Here is an 11,749-nt window from a genome sequence, read left to right as displayed (position 1 = left end):
AAAGAGGATGAGTCAGCTCATGAATTGATTAGTGGCCTGTCTCTGTCAGTTCTTGCTTCCACTTGGAGACTGAGAGCCTCCTACTCATCACTGGTCGAATTTAGTGAGGCAAGTGTCATTGGAGAAGATCCTGGAAGCTTCTATTGTCTCTCCACCTCGTGGAATGACTCTACCACTTGTCATTTCCCGCTCAATGCACCCTGGTAGTGCATTCAAGTGTGTTGCAACGCACCTAGCCAGTGTATTTGGGTGCTTTGCAACGCAGCTAGCTAGTGGAGCAACTGAAATGATCCTGATTTGACTAGTTCTGAGCAGTTTCTGGTGGAGAACTTCTGGGAGAAGTTGTAATTTGTTGACCTTGTTTCTTTAGGAGCTGGAACAACACCTTTAGGGACTTAGGATCCCTTGGTTTATGGACATTTCATGCTTAGAGATGTAAGGCACAAAAATGTCTATAACAGTTGCCCCCTAAACTATGAGGCCGTTTATCGGGTGAAATGCTTTATTAGGAGGATCTGATGTTCTTTCAATGCTGGGAGGAGACCTGTAATAAGATACAATACAATACATTATCTTCATACTGTTTTCATGATCTAGTTGAGGCGGGCATTCCCATGCTCAGCTTTATAAATTCATTTTCATGTACATAGGACAGACAATCGTCTGATGGTAGACTGATGATTCTGATGAAGTCATCATCCTTTTGGTAGGATGATTATCTGTGCTGCAATGCTATACATTTCAATGTCCTTATTTTTCCTGAATATATATCGCAGCCCAGATGGATGAAACTAGATCCGGGGTCTTCAAACTCGTCCAATCTTCACTCGAAGTACAAGTCGATCCATGTGAGAAATGTTTTGAAGTCGAACATGGAAAGACATAACTTGATTACCAGTCAATGATGTAAACTGTTAACAAGCGCGAGAGGAATCACCGATAATGATAATGACCCTTAAGGTACTATAGTACAATTCACGTGGTGTGAATAAAGTACTTGGCATCGAACACCACGTAAAATCTTTCGGTCGAAGGTCATTGATGTATACCTATCGCCGGAAGTGAGAAACTTGCCATTGAGGCATGCAAGCTTCAAAGTACTGAAGGGGTTGTTCCTAGATCAACTTCTTGGATAATGAGCTGATGTCGACAAGAAGCGATCCGTCAAAGGAGGGCCTTAATGAATCCCACATCAATGACACGGAACAGAGCAAATGATTTTGATGGAGGTGAAAACGATCTGGTGATATATGGTTCAGGGTGGCGGTCATGAAAGAATGAAGTATAATGTATGGTAGTGGATGGGACACGGGTGACTTCTCTGGATGACTTCTCTTGAACATGTCGGCAACACTTATGTGATGGATTGGTAGAATTTACCCCAAATGTGGATGGTATGGCATGACCATGGTGAATGAAACAACCCAACCCGACTCAGGCACGGAGTGGAAGTGTCATGTTCAAGAGCGACTTGCTACCAATAAAGTTTCTTTGAGTTTTCTTCCCAATTTTTCCCCAGTCATTGATGACCAGTACCTATTTATTTTTGTCAAGCTTGAGGAGGATAACATATGCTTGTTCTATAATTTACCCTTCGGGAAAACCCATCGCTATGTTTTAATGAGCCTAGCGATAGTGAAACTCGTTCTCACCTAAAGACAAGTTTATCGCTATTAATCTTTTTAACGAGTCTAACGACAAAGATAACTCGGTCCTTTTCATTTTTAGAGAGTCTGAAAAGGTACGTAAAGGTAACTCCAAAATTCCTTTTTCGTCATCTAATCCCTTGAGTCTGAAAAAAGTATAAAACAATACAGAAGGGATGAATTTTCGATTAGCTTTAACGAGCCGAACAAAACAAGCGCTCGATCTTTTTGTGCAATAATCCCTTAGGTCCAAAAAGATTAAAATCTAGAGGAGGGATAGCACTTCCTGTCGCTTTAACGAGCTGGAAGGCCAAAACTCGGCAATCTTTTCATATTTTACGAGTCAGTTGAAAAGAGCTTAAAGAAGACTCGTCTTTTGAGGAACGAGTGATAAAATGGGTAGCAACTAATTCCATGTAAGGTTTGGAATTTTCCAATCACGACAGCGTCACAAGGATGGCTAGTGAAATCACTCTTCGCAGTTGTTCCTCAAAATGGGTAAACAATCAAATGGAGGTGAATGATCGGCCAATGGAAAAGTGGAGGTGACAATGCAAACACGACCAAGGCTTTAATGGCTGAAAATGCTTCATTCACGGTGGTTATTTACCAGGGGGATAGTTCATTTTTTAACGAGCTTAAACGCGGGTGGAAACATTTGCTCGGTCTTATGTTTATTTTTTAACGAGCTTGAACTATGCGCTAAAACTGCTCGATTAATCCAGTCATATGATAAGAATGTCTCATATAAAAGCGGCAATCTTTCGAGTGTTGCCTCATATCCTTTCTTTATGCAAGTTAGGAAATGACCAATCCTACGAGTTTAAAGGGTTAGAGGTCCTATAAATTAAAAAAAAAAAAATAGTCGCTCTTCGCTTGCATTCCAAAAGGTTTGCATGCCCCGAGGTATAAAACAGAGTTTCAAGGTTACCCCTCAATTTGCAGACAAAACATTTGTTCTATCAGGAGAGGCCTACCTCTTACAGGTTACCCAAAGATTGTTCTATTTACGGTGTAAACAAAACACTTCTTCGGCGATGTTGCTCGAAATAAACAAAGGTGAGTGACGATGCCCGCCAACTCACATAACTTTGACAAGAGAATCTTATTCTAGAATAACCCCTCTTCCAATCACAGACGGGGTACAGACTAGTCATATTCTCTCGCGGAAACCTACTCTATACCCGAAGTTTTCCTGCCGAAGCAGACCAGGGTGCATGCCCCCTGGGTTTCAGTCATATCCCTCCGAATTACTCGCGCTCATCGGGAGGACGGACTGGGGGTTGAGACATTTCTTGTGTGAAGAGACCATTTAGGGACGGTATATGACTATTTGCTATGCGTGATCCGGGAAATGAAAGCTGGTCCACGAGCTTGACCACTCTTCCTTCGTGTGGAAAACACATTACTCTAAAGAGTGAGGAGACAATGGCTCCCATGCAATAAATATAGTCTCGTCCAAGGAGTAGGTTATAATCCAAGGGTCCTTGAACTACCATGACGTTCATGCAAACTGTCTTCCCTCTCAATGTTATGGGCACATCGGGAAGGATCCCTAAAAGTCGACTGGTTCCTTTATCAAAGCCTGTCAGATTTCTCATCTCAGGCAAAAGCGATGGCGAACCAAGCGCTTTCCAAGCAGTAGAGGAAAGGATACTCATAGAAGTCCCCTCATCTATGATAGTACCAGCCATGACCATTCTATATATTTGAACGATAATTCGGAATGGTATGCTTGCCGGTAGTCGGGGTCTGCCTAGTTGATTCCAGTCAAAGGAGACAACTAGGTTGCTTGGAGGTGGGACCGAGTAGACGGCCGGGTATAGCTCTGACGAACTTCCTTCCTGCGGTAAAGGAACGGGTAAATTGCCCCCATGTTCATCGGAGTCTGTGTTGATGAAGAGAATTTGGACGGTGTCATCCTTGTTCTCTTCAGTGACTGTATCATCCGAAGATAGAATCTCTGAAGGCAAGACCGGGTCAACTGCCGCCTAGACCTTTTGACTTTCATCTGGTATGGATTCAGTTGGTTTATCTTTAATGATAGGCGCTTCAGCCGACCACCTGAGCGGGCCAGCTGGGTTCTCAACTAGTGACGGACTCGGCAAGAGTTTTTTATATCCAGGAGGGAGTCGTAACGGTGAAACCAGACGATCATCCAAAACTCTTTTAGCTTCGTCTAATAAGGGACAATGGTGGAGGGCATGGTTTCCTTCACACAGTTTACAGGGAAATCTAGCTTTCCCTTTTTGTCCTGGGGCTTCACTTTCACTAGTTGACGGTGTGCTTTCAACATGATCACCAGAGGTTGATGACACCGGATTGTGCAAATGAGGAGACCAGTCCCTTAGTATCCGGGGGATGCAAGGACAATCTCTGTGAAAGTGGTCTCCTTTGCAAATGACACATGGCGATTTAGGCCTGGTCGGTGTTGTGTGTGGATTTTCGTTAAACGACACTCGTTTTCCCCCATTTGCCTTTGGCTCCTTCTTCTTTTTCTCTTTCTTCTTCTTTTCCTTCTTCTCCTTAGGAACTTGGATTTTAGCTTTACCAGTCCCGTCAAGCGAAGAGGAAGGAGGAGAGGAAGAATTAGAGGAAGTAGAAGGCTGGTGGGTAACTCTGGACTCGTCTAATTGCTGATTCGATTGTTCAGGAATAGTGGTGTTCTGAACGACATTGGTTGAGAAGAGCCATACTGGCAAGCCAATTGTCAGTCCTGGAAGCAACAATGTGGCCATATGGGGCGCACCAACATCTCCCCAAGAGGAGAAGGGACTAGGATTTCCACCAAGGGGAATTCCTTGGCTGGTAGGCTCCATTTTTTCAACCCAAAGATCAACGTAGGAAAAGGGGATAAATATTTCGCTTAAAATAAATTTTAACACGCTTTGACACAACTTGTTTTTTCAGTTTTAAAGAGTCGAGAAAAAACAAAAGATGACTCTAGTCTCCTTCGATTTTTAATGAGCCTGAAGTGACAAGTGCTCAGATGGACCTTTTCCGTTAAGGAGTCTGAAAAGGAATGAAAGGGACTGCTCTGGAGGTCTAGGTAGAGGGAGTACCAAACCAATCACAAAACTGCAGAATACTTTTTACGGTACGGCAGTCAATCTTCCCAAATGCTGTGTTCGGTGCATTGCCATCAGTAGGGCGGCCGACACGGCTTCCTATGGATAAAGGTTTTATGCCTATAGGGGTCTCCCAATATATACTCGACGGTACGTGGGAGCACAAGTCCGTACTGGCACTTATCGTCTCAAAGTGGAGGAATCACCCAACCATCAGTGAGGACAACAGTTACCAGGCTTTACGACGCCGGAATACGTCTCTAGCCTAGACCTCTAGATGTTGTGCGTTAAGTTACAAAGCGTTGTTAAGTTCATTGAATTTATTTTAGGTTGATCTTTCTTATGAAGTTTGCCTTTTGGGTTCACCACGAGATGTAGATGTAATTCCTAAAATGCAATCTAAAGATGATAAGCAAGCTTTTATCTCTTTTCAACAATGAAAATCCTAGCTACAAGGGGAAAAGAAAGACACAATCTTTTCTCAAAGAGCAAAGAGCACACTGTAAATGCACTTTTCCTAAATCAAGCCAAACAGACTGTCAATACACAAATGCACATGTGCATGTATTTGTTTTTCACTTTCTTAATATTGATGCCTAAAAAGAAAGTTGTTGTGCAAAATTGAATTCGTTTTCAAGTGAAAAACACAAACAAGCTTCTTTTCGAAATCAAAAGGTAGAGACGATTACGACACTTTATGATTTTGAAGTAAACACTTGTTTCGACACTAGAAATTCACAAATTCAAGCCAAAGGAAAAAGTAAAAGCATAATCGACTGTCAACAGCAAATAAACTTTCTCCTAAGATCAAAATCGACACTTACGACAGATCTAAATCAAAGGACGACAGTATGGCTATTCTATTTTTGCAATGGGAAACTGTAAATGATGCAACAAACACACAAAAACAAATACAGTTTCTTTTATACAACTGAGGCGGAATTAAGGCAAAGAAAAGGGGTTTTTAAATAGACACACACACTGATCACAGGTTGCAAAAATCAGAGACAAAACTGGAAAAAATGAGCAAAGAACCTCAGCTGCACAGGGCTAAGCTGATCAATGCACCTGGTACACATAGAAATTGGATTGCAATGCAGGTTGCCCTCTCGGGAACTGTGCTGAAATGCAGGAACTCTTCACAACACCTGCGCTGGGGCAGAAACGAGAATTTTATCTGGGTTCTGGGTCACGGTTTGCAGTTTAATCTATGATTTTTTGCCGAGTAAAAGCAATCAGTAATGCAAAATCAGAGGGTTGATTTAAAAGAGGTTTAAGAGTTATCACAAAGGGTAATTAGATCATTTGTGAATCAGCTTTTCAAATCATAAACAGATCCAATGAATGGATTGAAGCAGCAGATGTCTACTTTGCATTTGTTAATGGAAAATGCAGTTCGATTCGCTACTTCTAAGTTTATGAAACAAACAACAAGAGAAACACAAACAAACTAACTAGACACGATCCCCAGCGGAGTCGCCATTTTGTTAACGGGAAAAGTGTCTATTTAGAACGACCCTATCCCACTGAGGTGTGACAGCGACCTCAGAAACAAACAGGGAAAACTACTCTTGTATTCTCCTTTATGAACTATAAACGAAGAGGAATAGGATGAACCAACCTGTGTCTTACGCTAGTCCTTTGGTCCAATCTCTCTCCTCTTTGACAGCTTCCAGTTACCTGCTCCCTTACTTGCCCAGCTTCACCAAGTTCCTGTAAGATCACAAAAGAAAGAAACTACACAAAGACATGGATTTATGTTCATAAATAGCTTAGGATCAGATTTAAGCTAAACATACAAATATAACAAACATCAGTGATATACAAGCATGTAGGATAAACTCAAATAGTTTTATTGATAAAACAAGAAGATCCAGGAGGAGTTACAACCGATGATTCCTGATCCAGCATCAACCTCCCAGCATAGAATCCCCTCTTCACCTCCAACAAAGCATAAAATACTCTGATATCGATCTCAAAACCAACAGCAATTCTCTGCAATGTACAAAATTCCAGCCTCTAGATCTCTTGGTGAGGGATCCATATATAGATGTATGCAAAGACGATGAGTCAGCTCATGAATTGATTAGTGGCCTCTCTCTGTCAGTTCTTGCTTCCACTTGGAGACTGAAAGCCTCCTACTCATCACTGGTCGAATTCAGTGAGGCAAGTGTCATTGGAGAAGATCCTGGAAGCTTCCATTGTCTCTCCACCTCGTGGAATGAATCTGCCACTTGTCATTTCCCACTCAACGCACCCTGGTAGTGCATTCAAGTGCATTGCAATGCACCTAGCCAGTGTATTTGGGTGCTTTGCAACGCAACTAGCTAATGGAGCAGCTGAAATGATCATGATTTGACTAGTTCTCAGCAGTTTTTGGTGGAGAACTTCTGGGAGAAGCTGTAATTTGTTGACCTTGTTTCTTTAGGAGCTGGAAAAACACCTTTAGGGACTTAGGATCCCTTGGTTTATGGACATTTCATGCTTAGAGCTGTAAGGCACAAAAATGTCTATAACAATCCTTCCAACATACAAGCAAGGAAAAACATGCAAAAGAAACATTAGAGCGAACCAATGACCATGGATGACTCCGTGCACTTTGCCATGTGGAGGTGAAGTTGTGACACACCATGAAGACATCCATCACCCAACAACATTATATCTCGACATGCAGACCAACAACATCACGAATGTACTAGCACTGTCATGTCGAGTCATGCATGAGTGATGCCGTCCACATCTCTACTGTGCGCCATATTTTCTATCAATGTAATGTAGCGTGGAATTCCAAGAGACCCACTTGTTGTACAAAGATTCATGTAAAGTCGAAAATTCATGAGGGTATTCGAACAACCACAAGGGTTAGTTTCACCCTTGGCTATAAATACCCCCTCATTTGTACATGCAAAGGACTTTTTCACCTTAGATCCTCCCACATAGCAAAGAGAGTCCATAATCTTTTCTTTGAGGAGTAAGTAATGGCTCCAACACCCATCACATAAGGTTAGTGATGTATGGTGTAACGAGGTGTCTTGGAACTTTCTCTTAATTCAGAAGTCTGCTAACAAGCCAGCACGTTTTTACACATGTATTGTAACTATTGTAAGACTAATCTTTAACACTTGTGATTCAATTTGCTTTATCTTGTGTTTCACATTTGAACTATTTCACTTGTTGTAATACATAATCTATTGATGAAAATGTGTTGTATATGATGTTAGTGCTATCTATCTCATTTAGACTACTCTCCCAGACATTGGACAAACCTTTCACATAAAACTTGTTGTAAGAAATCATTTCACTCGTGTGGACTAATCCACTGAGTGTTATATGTGTTATCTTCCCTTGTGTGTTGTGACTACCGCATCCGTGTGGACTACTCCATCAGAAGTTGTGAACATCTTGTTGTGTTGTTTGTTCCTAGTAGATTTGGGACTTCTCCCAACCAACTTGGTACTCACTCTCACCCTCTTCCTCTATAGAGAAAGAACCATTGACAAAAGTGACACTTATACTCAGTAGGCACATGAACCTCACTTCTTGAAGACAAAGCGGACCACTCTCCTATGTTGACAAGAAAGAGTTGAGGCAAATCCTTAAGATAGTGGCAATCGAGCCATCATACCGGATGGGACTCCCACACTAAATGGTGTGACGTCTTGTTGGGACCTCATACCGGGGGGATCCCCTAAATGTTGGCAGGTCCAGCACCATCAACATAAGAGGAAAGAAGAGGAGGGTGAAGTATTTTCTATTTTTTGTCCTAAGTGTAAAAATAAGAATCCACTAAGAGAACGTACATAAGATAGTATTCAAGTTTGTTTCATTTGTTCAAAAATGAACGGAACTAAAAATTGTTTGTTATTGTCGAACTTGAAAGTACTGTACAAAGGAGATTAATTGACCTTTCTATGGATGAAATTGGTGGAAATAATAGTCAATTATTGTATAATTTGGGCCTTGTGATTCATGACCATAATTTTACCTTTTGTCAAAACTTTGGAGTGATCAAATTCCTACTCGATAGCTAGTTGATTTCCAATGTGTCCTTCTTTTGGATTATATACAAACATATGGGAAAATACAATTATTCATGAATTTATCAAGTGGTAGCATTGGACCTTTGACTTCACCTATAAGCCACACAATTTATTAGCAAGTATGTTGGGAAAGAATAAGTTCACTTAAACAATATTTAGTTTGATTATATTTTATTTCAATTTTCTTTCATTACTTTGGAATAATTATCTTCCATGTATTTTCTTTTATTTAACTAGAATAATTTCATGTTTTTGTACATACTTGATTCTTAATCATTAAAAAAAAAATATTTCTCTAAAGCTTTTAGTATTTTAACTAAGATGATAGAATCACCTTGTTCGTCACAATTAGCCTAGTTTATATTTGCGCAGGCTACATTTCTAGCATGAGGTTCTTGAGTTGCCACACAATCTTCATTTGAGAGTGCATGCCTAAAGTAGGAGTTATATTTTTTCCCCTCAAGGGAAACCACCTTTGGACCATACTCTTAGGGGTACATTGATGCTACTTGGATTATATCTTCTACTCAAATCTAATGATTCATATTTGTTCTTATATTTCTCCCATTCGTCATATGACCATCTATTCTGATATCATCTATGATTTCTATCATATAACTTTACCATGATTTATCAACTCCCATGCATTACATACCGAACAAAATTTGAACTTGCAAATGGTACATCATTCATAATCCTTTTAATTGATCTACTACAATTTTATGTGTCGATTCCTTGCTTAGATACATTGTGTTGGTTTCTAAACTTGTCATGTAATGTAATAAAGGTTTGGTTTGATATAATGACTCTTCTGCAATGTAATAATATTACTATCATGTCTCTTACAACATTCGGGGTATACTTTTTTTCATATAAATTTTGTCATTACTAATATCAAATCATGCAATCTATTATAGAGTTGGTTATGTATTGTACCACATATCAGAATCATACTGAAAATTTTCCCATTTTTCCCTTTTGTATACAACAAGGTTTAATAAATAAATATCAAGAATGAAGACAAAAGAGAAAATTAGACCAAAAAAATTATATATATTTGTGAGAAGTATGTAATTTTACAAATGAAAAAATAATGAAGTTGCCTCATCAAAAATGCCCAACACCAAGTTACTATGCTAAAAATGGATATCTAAATAAAAGGACTAAAAAAAATCATACAAGAAATGCAAAATGTGTAATATAATGGTATTGAGATGGTAAATTTACATTAAATCTCCCTCTCAAATGCTTATAACTACAAAAAATGAGGGTTCCTGCGTCGAAAAGGCTAGATGAACTAGTAGAAGGCCTTATATAATTAATATTAGCTTTGAGGATCAAATTAAAAGGTTTCCTTTACGTTTTTCCTTTAATTAATCACCACCTTTACCTATTACTAACTAATGTACATACTAAGTATTTCATGTCCTAGGAGTTGACATATCTAATAGGAGCGAGGTTGTCCCTCTAAGGTAAAGTTATGTGATTTACATAATTAAACTATGTTATGATATTGTTAAAATATAATTACTTGATGACTCATTTTGAGCTATAATTAGGGTCCATCCTATTAGAATTTTTGCACTATGCCTTGGGATCCAAGTATCTACATGGGGATTTATGTATCTTGAAATGATTATATTAACAAACATTGCAATATTTTTCGTCGGATTGATGTATGGAAGCACAATGAATGATGATTCCTCATCATCATAAATATTTTCACATTAATAATACTATACATACCATTATACATAGTAGGTATGAGCCACCTGGTGGAATATTTTCATGTTGGGGTGGCTAGAGGTCACTATTAGATAATTTTGCCACATTTTGAGTGAGAAGGACTCCAAGGGAAGTTATACTTTAACAAAGTTCCTTGAACTGCATGAGATTAACACCATAGATGTACAATGGACACATGATTACCAAATTTATAATAGAAAATTGAGAAAAAGTTAACAAGATTATGATGTTATTGAAATTGTTGTACAAAAATTATCATGTGTTTGACCACATGTGTGCAATTAGTTAATCAGTTTCTCCTTTTGAGAGGAGTTCCTAATTTTTATATTGTTTTGTAATAAAATGAGGATTTTTCCATGGTTTTGACTTGGAAACATGGTTTTACACTCATTTTTTAATCCTTGCACATGGTTGGAGATCATGGTTCCATAGTAGCTCACAGGTTTCAATATATGATGTTGAGGAGGAATCCATCGATACGAGGAGGGCGCCTCCCTCATATATTTAATGGTTTAAATGGAATGGGAGACTCTCTTTCTCTTTATGTGGTCTATTTTATTATTTATTCTCTTGATTATAATGTTCTATACTACTACTAGTAGAGTAGTGTGTATGAAATAGGCACTGAAAAAAGCACTATTGTAAAGCCAATAATGAAGTGAGAGTATGATTAATATCTATTTTTTTTCTTTGTGATTTTATGAAGATAGGTATTCATATTCAATTTTAATTCCTTAGGGTTTTTAATTCCTACCTTATATGTATATTATAAATAATCAAGTTTGCATTAATTATGCTATATCTATAATTAGTTTACCCACTCTATGAATTTTGTATAGTCTAGGTTTCTTTAGGTTATGCTTCCCAATTATTCTCAATGAAAATTTGTGGGGACTTACACATTAAAATAGAGGACACCTTTTGTAGTAATTGAATAAGAATCCCTTATCCAATGGTGACACTTAACTTATACCTATTCTTTTCTTTCCATCTCAATTTTATTGTCCTCCCGAACTTTCTTTTTATGTAAGGGTTGCATGACCAATATTTAGATTTAGATTGTTGTATTCAATTCTTGGAGCTCACCTTAATTAGATAATTAGTATTTGAATTATTTTATGTTAGTTTTTTCTTAAGGGTAATATTCATTTATGATTATCACGAAGCTACAAAATATGTACATAAGTTTCTAACTAGCTAATGAATTCTTATATCTTGATTTAATTTCATCATCTTATGAAAAAATCTA

Source organism: Pinus tabuliformis, chromosome 3_1, assembly GCF_031772625.1.
Source record: "Pinus tabuliformis cultivar Carrire ecotype Pingquan chromosome 3_1, CPIR1, whole genome shotgun sequence".
NCBI lineage: Eukaryota > Viridiplantae > Streptophyta > Pinopsida > Pinales > Pinaceae > Pinus > Pinus tabuliformis.
The sequence above is the reverse complement of the archived record's forward strand: the minus strand, read 5'-3'. Positions refer to the sequence as shown.